We start from the raw sequence: 8,467 nt of genomic DNA, 5'->3' as shown, positions 1-8,467 counted from the left end.
TGGTTGTTTTTTAACTGCTTTTGCTTGGCTACTTGCGCAATAATGGCCATATGCCTTTATTAGGTCTGTTCAGGAACTATTTCCTTAAGATTCTGGCCACATGATATTAGGCTATGTCTATTTGAACTGAGCAGCATTTTAGTTGTTATTTTGCTTGCTGTGTGAACTTGATGTGTATTTTGCTATGGTCTGAAATGCATTTTAGATGCTATTTCAATTACCTATGTGCTATCTTTCCTATTTTCCTGTGCACATTATTCAAAAACAGCCAAACTCTGGCCAAATTTAAAAAAGAAAAGCTTAAGCGTGCTTAGGCACCCATTGACACAAATGTTGTTAAAAGCAGCAAAAGACCCCAAAAAAAGGGTAATGATAACCGGCAAACTTTCCCTAGGAAGGAACCCCCAACGAACGCCCTCGCAGCCGTTTGATCGAGATCGATCAAATGATGGCAGTTTTCTAAAAATTTGCCTTCTCTAGGAAGGAATTGCCATGCTTAGTCTGAAGAAATTGCCACCCCTTACAACTAAAATTGCCAAAGAAAACATTCGCAATTGCCACACCCCTAACGAACGTTCGCCAGAGAAGAGGGTCCAAAAAAACTGTCAGCAAAAGCAAACCAAGAAATATATAACAATTTTTTCATACGTTCAGTAGCCAACAATGACCAAGCCTCACCACCATGCCCTTGAAGATCAACACTATGAGAATAGAAGCTATGTTGTGAAGACGACAAAGGATAAGAAGAGATAAGCTCACATAATTGTCGCCGGATGTATCCACTTATAGGACTATATTAAGGATCTATCAGAGGAATCGATTGGCAGATGGATTAAAGGTTTGCTGGAGCCATTGTGCCAACGTGTAGACCAGCTCTAGGCGCCAAATGGATTCGAATGATGTGCTTCCTCCAAAACCATCGAATGGAAAGGGTGGGAATTGGGAAGAAGGCCTTCCACTGCCACGGCTCTAACAACAGTGATCGGGATGGATAGGGACGATATGGAGTCGATGTCCAATGTCCTCCACATGAGCAACACATCAATAAAAGGCTCAGTTTTGGAGTCAAACGCGAATCTTGAACACTGAGTACCTCAAATGTCTACCCTGAACCTCCGCTTCATGGTCATTTATCCACCTATGACCTACCCTTCGTGTTTAAGTGTCTAGAAACACTAGCATCATGCTCATCTCATTCTTCCCTCATCTTTCTGTCCTCATTTCTCTCTCATTCCTCGTCCACCCCCACAATGAAACAACTTGGTGTGCAAATCCTACAGGTAACCTATAACTTTGACGAAGTGACAACTGCCACCTCGTTTCCTCCATAGAATTGAATTAGATTGATTCACTTGGTTCAAATAGGATTTGTATTCGACTCATCTCGATTTCAATTTCTTTTTGGCTGCCGTACGGAATTGGACATGAACCGATCAGAAAAAAGAAGACCAGCTCAATACTGAACCGATGGAGAGGGGAATAGGCACGAACAAGAACCGAAAAGGCAGCAGCGAACATTCACCTATGTGGTCGCTGGGCAAGAGGAGACCTTGTGCACGAGAAGGGGCTGAGCCAAGGTGGTCATGGAGGCGGTGGCCGGGCCGGTCGACGGCGGGGCCACGGATGGCGGCAGCCCTGTTGGACGGCGCCGATGGCGGAGGCCGCAGCGCATATCGCGACGGATGGTGGGGCGGCCGCAATGCAGATCATGGCCCCTCCCCCCATTATCGTTTCCTCTTACAGGGTGTTTGGTTCATGGGAATTAGAGAGGGGCATGGAAGTTGAGGGTAAGGAGATTAAAAGTCTAGACGGAGAGAGAACGGGGAGGAAATGATTTCAGGAAGTTATTTTTCTTCGAAGAGTCGGGTCGAGTCACCAGAAACTCCGGGCATGCACCTCCACAGCCACAGCCGTCGTGGTCTCACACGAGAGCATAATAAGTTTTCGGAAAAACTAACATCCACACGTGTGGGCGTTTGTACATCGACCATACGCCTCCATTACCACTCATTTTGTCACGTATAAACAGATGACATCAGCAGAATTTTTTTGGGTTTTTGGCTTAAAAATATTTTATCTCCTAATTAAAAAAGCAAATTAAAAATTCATTTTCACCATTAAATCCGTCTCGACGAGATCTTCAAAACTAGACCAATGTTGGTATGTTTCGACGAAAAAACTTTTTTTCCCAAAAGTTGCCATGATGTTTACACTGTAGTTGCCATGGAGCTTAAACTAAAGTTGCCATGTGGCAATTTTAGTTTGTAGGTCATGGCAATTTTAGTTTTTGATGATGACAATTCCAGTACTTTGACCATGAAAATATTTTTTTGCATGAACCATGGCAATTTTAAGTGCATGTATCATGATAATTTTAATTTATGGTGCATGGCAAGTCTAGTTTCTTAATTCTTCATTTTATAATATGTCAAAATTTATTTTTTAATATGAAAGAAAATAGGTGAAACATAACATGGCAACTTTAGTATAAACATCATGGCAATTCATGTGCAATAAACATGGCAACTTTTAACCAAAAAAAAAACTCATCGAAATATATTGATATGAGATCTAGTTTTGAAGATCTCGTCGTGAGGGATTTAATGGTAAAAACAGATCTTCAATCGAATTTTTCATTTAAGAGATAAAACATTTTAAAAACTGAAAATCCAAAAAAATTCCACATACATGCATGCGGTGACATGGCGTATTCTATGTTATAGGGCGCGTGGGTGTGTTTGGCTTCCTCCACACGTGTGGGCGTTAGCGTTGTCCTAAGTTTTAAGTTTTAGCTTATAAAAATTACAGTTTTATCGGTAGCAGATTCTAAAACTTATTAGTATTACTATTTTGTTTGTCGTTCATACTAAGTTTCAGGAATTGTCAGTTGAAAATTTGAAAATTACATTTTTGTTGGTCACTCGTACAAATTTCAAAAGTTTAAACTTAACAAAGTTTTTAAAAAATTGTTAAAACATATTCAAAATGGATCTCAATTGAAAGTTGTCATCGCCAGAAACACGAATATGCAAACGAAACAAAATTTAGATTTTTTTGGTTTAAAAGATATGAAGATTAAAAGCCAAAAGCTAAGAAAAAGGGGGTGCGTACCCACCGTCTCAAAATAGCTATGAAGAAAACAAAATCCTCGGGAAATCCTCTGTTTTTCTGTCTCGCACGCGTCGATGAAGCATTGAAGACATCAACACTAGAGTTGTGCCGCCGCTAAACTAAGAAAGTAAGATCCATATAGCCAGCTAGGAAGACGTCGAACCCTATGAAAAAAGGTTGGCGATGTAGATTTATAAGGATACACAACGCAAAAGAGAATGAAATTATGGACGGAACGACGCGCCCATTAAAGGAGCAAAAGAAGACGGTCAACCTTTACTTGGGGCTCATTTCAACGCCACTATTGCAACCGAGCGCTGCCTTCTAGGAGACTAAAATGAGCGTCGGATCCAAGATTCATGGGGCGCGCACACGAGCTCTAAGATCCGCACTGGTGAGGAAGATGACCAGCATATCAAGAGAGTGTGTGTGTGACACACTTACTCGTTATCGCCAAACAGTGTTGTTGTAGCCACACCACAACCGACCCAAAACTCGACTGGCTGAGACCTAAGCCTAGAATACACATGGTCTAAATATGAGGATCTTCGTGCCCCAACTCATCGACGACCGTGAAACTGCCAAGAGAAGGGAAGTCGCCAGATAACATCACCGAAGGGAGAACGTGTCTCTCTCTCTCTAGATACCTTGCTCCTTCAATTCTAGGGCCTCTTTGGATTGGAGGAAATTAAAAACATAGGCATAAGAAAAACACGGAATCAAAGATGCCACACAATGTGAATTTTCAACAGAATTTCAAAAGGAAATTTTGTAAGAGAAGGCTTTGGATGACGCACAGGAAACAGATGAATTTTAGAGGAATGGTAAGAGGAAGTAGAGAGAGATATATGTAGTGCATGGGACTTCTAAAAAAATTGATGTCTGACCTCATGTTGAGATTCCTATAACACAAGTGATATACTCCCTCCGTCCGGAAATATTTTGATGGCAAATATTTCGGACGGAGGGAGTAGATTATAAGCCTCCAAAACACCTATGGATTTCCTTCAATCCGATGAGGGTCTAAACTAAATAAGTAAATATACAGTAGAGGAAGAATGAAAAACTATATGCCTTGCTCCTTCACCCAGTGCCCATGATTTATTTCGATTTTGTAGGAGGAATTGGGTACCATAAATTGCAAGCTTTAGGTCTCAAGGATGTGAAAATACAATACCAAATCGACGAGCACAAATAAAGACTATGATCATGTAGTACTCATATGAACATAATACCCGAATGATTAAGCCCTCGTAATAACGATTTGTGTGCATCTGCAGATGCAAGGAGATGCCCTTTTCTAAGGTCAAAACAGGGAAATGATTGAATGGACTACATCTAAACCAAAATTAGAGTGAATAAGGAAAAACACGAAGTCATATTACCGTCGATATGCATCTCCCTCTCCTTGCCAAATACGAATCTCACAGAGAACCAAGAGGAAAATACTAACAAAAGTGAGGCAATGAAGGAACAGTTGAACCCACTATATAGAAAAGGTAAGAGGGCACGAGATTGGTATGGGTATGGAGGGGTTCACAAGAGCTATTATATTATATTTCTAGATGATAAATGTCTACATTTAATTTCATTTCAGTTACTCCTTAATATTAGTACTAACTAAAGATTTGGAGTCAACAAGTGAACAGCTCATACATATTTATTGTGTGACTCATTTACAAACCACTATCCCATCACAAATTTGGCTTTTTCTGAATGATTTGATGATTGTTGACCACACCCCTTTGTGGTATCATAATATTTGGCTTGATCTGGAATGGGCTGGCATTGTTGATGAGGCCGGTCCGAGAAGTCAAGCGACAAATGCCTACCAACCATCAGCAATTTCGACCATTGGATTTCATGTTGTGGTAGATTTAGCTCAACCTACAAATTGGGATGTATTATGTCCTAAAAACCCATTTTTTGAAGAAAAGACAAATAATTGTGGCCTTTGGTAGCCATCTTTGCCCCTAGCCTTGCTTTCACATTCTAGCCTATCCTCGCCTTCTCTCTCGTGGTGCACTTTTTTTATAGCACACAAGTATAGGGGACCTCAACAGTTTTCGTTGAGAGTTTTTTTCCGAGAAAACGCAAAGATCTTTGCGTTCCATTGCATTGAAGAGAAGGGATAGTACAATCCTCCTAGGAGGCTAGGATTACAAAGGTTGTGCTCTCGATTAGTGGACGTCCCAGGATGTGGGAAGGACTACCCTGAGCCCCTGTGCCCTGGCTTGTGCCCAACATTTGGCTTCAGTTTTAATCCTATCCACTAATGCTTCTATTGATGGTCGCGCGTTGTCGAAGACGCATTCATTCTGCTGCTTCCAGATCATCCAAGGGACTAGCATGGCTATGGACTGCAATCCTTTGCGAAGCGCGTGCGGTGTCCGCCCCTTCGTTCGCTGCCACCAGTCTGTAAGTGAGGGCTCATTGTGTGGTGGATGCACTGGAATGCGTGTCCAGTCCAGGATGGCATGCCAGGTTTGCCGCACGAATGGGCAGGCCAGGAGCAGGTGTTGGATGGTCTTCGACGCTTGATCGCAGAGGAGGCATCTGGGGTGGTGCTGCAGGCCGCGTCGGGCCAGCCGTTCTGCTGTCTAGTACCGGTCCTGGCTGGCTAGCCAATGGAAGAGCCGGACTCTGGGTGGTGCCCAGCTCTTCCATGTCAGCTTCCATGAGGGGCATCTTGCGGATCCATGAAAGGTCGCAGCATAGCAGGACTGTGCCGTGTAGGTGCTGTTGGCCGTCCACCTCCAGAGCATTTGGTCAGGCTCGTTTGTGAGAGTGATGCGCTGTACGGCCTGCCAAAGCATCAGGTATTGCCCAATTTCATGTATCCCGAGCACTCCCTGGATGTCGCGTGCCCAAGCATTGCCCGTTAGGGCCTCCGCGGTTGTTCTCGCTTTGCGCCTCCTTTTGGGTATGCACTGGTAAAGCGCAGGGGCGATCTCGTGGATGGATTGCCCCTGGAGCCAGCGGTAAACCCAGAACACGGTCGTCAATCTGTCATCGAGGACCATGGTTGTGGAGGCGAAGAACAACGCGCGCTCCTCGGGAGTGAACTGCAGGTCGAGCCCTTGCCATGCGCGATTGTCGTCAGTGCGGGTGTACCATAGCCATCGCAACCTCAGTGCCAGACTAGCGCGCTCTAGGTCCCGTATCCCCAAGTTGCCATATTCCAGTGGACGATAAACATGGCGCCAGTTGACATGGCAGTGCCCACCGTTGGCAGTTGCACGTCCAGCCCATAGGAAGCCCCGTTGTATCTTCTCCAGCTGCTTTAGGGTCTTCTTGGGGGGTGCGCGAATGCGAGCAGTTGGTGAACCGGGATGGCCTCGAGCACCGCTCTGACCAATGCGAGTCGTCCAGCCTTGTTCATGAGCCATGCTTTCCAAGTTGGGAGCCTGGCAGCCACTGAATCTACGAGGGGTTGTAGTTGGGCGGCAGTGGGGCGGTGCAACATTAGCGGGATGCCGAGGTAGGTGATGGGCAGGTCGGCTGTCTTGCATCCTACATGGGCAATCGTCGCGGCCGCGTCGGGGTCGCCGTGGAGGATGGTGGCCGAGCTCTTGGCGTAGTTCACTCGGAGGCCGCTAGCTTCACCGAAGAGTGTTAGGATGCCCTTGACGGCCTCCATGTCTCCAGGTGTGGCGTGGCAGAAGAGCATCACATCGTCGGAATATAAGGAGATGGCCGGAATGGCTCGTCGAGGATGCAGCTGTTGCAAGATGCCGGAGTCATGGGCGTGGCTGATGAGGCGTCCGGGGGTGTCCACGGCGAGCACAAAGAGTTGTGGGGACACGGGGTCGCCCTATCGCAGTCCGCATTGGTGCCATATCGGTGGCCCTGGCTCACCGTTCAGCATGATCCTGGTGCTTGAGGTCGAAAGTAGTATCGCAAACCACTCCCGGAACCGAGGCCCGAACCCATACTGGTCCAACACCTCGAAGAGGAAGGGCTAGGATAGGGAGCCGAAGGCTCACGTGAGGTCAAGTTTGAGCATGACACTTGGGGCCCCAAGTTGGTGCAGCAGCTTCATGGATTGCCCGACCAGGACAAAATTGTCGTGGAGGCTCCGGCCTAGGATGAATGCATTCTGGTTGCAACTAAGCAGGTCGCCCAACGTTGGCGTGAGGCATAGCGAGAGCACTTTTGCGAAGATTTTGGCCACGAGGTGTATCAGGCATATCGGACGGTAGTCGCGGAGCTGGCAGGCATCGGCGCGCTTTGGGAGCAGGGTCAAAGGGCCTGGTTAAGCTTACTGAAGCCGCGACCGCGCACCTGAAAGAGTTGCTGGAAGATGTCCAGGAATTCCTGTTTGACCGTGCTCCAACATGCCCACAAGAACTCAGCTGTAAATCCGTCGGGCCCAGGCGCCTTGCGTGTCGGGAGGCATTTTACGGTGTCCCATATCTCCTCGGGTTTGAATTGGGCATCGAGGCATGTCATGTCGCAAGGCTGTATGAGCTGCGATAGGTCCAGCGAGTGGCCACGGGCGAGGGCCGAGCCCACCAGCTCGTCAAAGTGAGAGAAAGCCTCCTGCACCATCCCCTCCTGATCCGCAATCACATGTCCATCCACGGTTAGGATGTGGATGTGATTCTTCTACCGGCGGAAAGAGCACTGTCGAAGGAAGAATGTCGTGTTGGCGTCTCCATCCTTGAGTGTGGTGATGCGTGCCCGCTGCCTCGCAATCATGCGCTCTGATGTCTATTACACAACCTTCTTCTTGTAGACGTTGTTGGGCCTGCAAGTGCACAGGTTTGTAGGACAGTAGCAAATTTCCCTCAAGTGCATGACCTAAGGTTTATCAATCCGTAGGAGGCATGGGATGAAGATGGTCTCTCTCAAACAACCCTGCAACCAAATAATAAAGAGTCTCTTATGTCCCCAACACACCCAATACAATGGTAAATTGTATAGGTGCACTAGTTCGGCGAAGAGATGGTGATACAAGTGCAATATGGATAGTAGATATAGGTTTTTGTAATCTGAAATTATAAAAACAGCAAGATAACTAATGATAAAAGTGAGCGTAAGTGGTATTGCAATGGTAGGAAACAAGGCATAGGGTTCATACTTTCACTAGTGCAAGTTCTCTCAACAATAATAACATAGATAGATCATATAACAATCCCTCAACATGCAACAAAGAGTCACTCCAAAGCCACTAATAGCGGAGAACAAACGAAGAGATTATGGTAGGGTATGAAACCACCTCAAAGTTATTATTTCGGATCAATCTATTCAAGAGTTCGTACTAGAATAACACCTTAAGACACAAACCAACCAAAACCCTAATGTCACCTAGATACTCCATTGTCACCTCAAGTATCCGTGGGCATGATTATAC

The 8,467-nt window shown here is 45.8% G+C and overlaps 1 protein-coding gene and 1 pseudogene across 1 annotated transcript in view; both read right to left on the bottom strand.

The window, feature by feature from the left end:
- The window catches only part of LOC119321192 (oligopeptide transporter 5-like), a 3,619-nt gene extending 1,823 nt beyond the window's left edge, over window positions 1-1,796 (bottom strand). The window contains exon 1 of the mRNA XM_037594986.1: window positions 1,523-1,796. The gene's annotated coding sequence lies outside the window, so the exon portion shown is untranslated. The remainder of the gene's footprint in view (window positions 1-1,522) is intronic.
- A 3,495-nt stretch (window positions 1,797-5,291) lies between these two features.
- LOC119321191 lies at window positions 5,292-7,662 on the bottom strand (annotated as a pseudogene).
- Between the last annotated feature and the right edge of the window lie 805 nt (window positions 7,663-8,467).

Source organism: Triticum dicoccoides, chromosome 6B (genome assembly GCF_002162155.2).
Source record: "Triticum dicoccoides isolate Atlit2015 ecotype Zavitan chromosome 6B, WEW_v2.0, whole genome shotgun sequence".
Classification (NCBI taxonomy): domain Eukaryota; kingdom Viridiplantae; phylum Streptophyta; class Magnoliopsida; order Poales; family Poaceae; genus Triticum; species Triticum dicoccoides.
The sequence above is the reverse complement of the archived record's forward strand: the minus strand, read 5'-3'. Positions and strand labels throughout refer to the sequence as shown.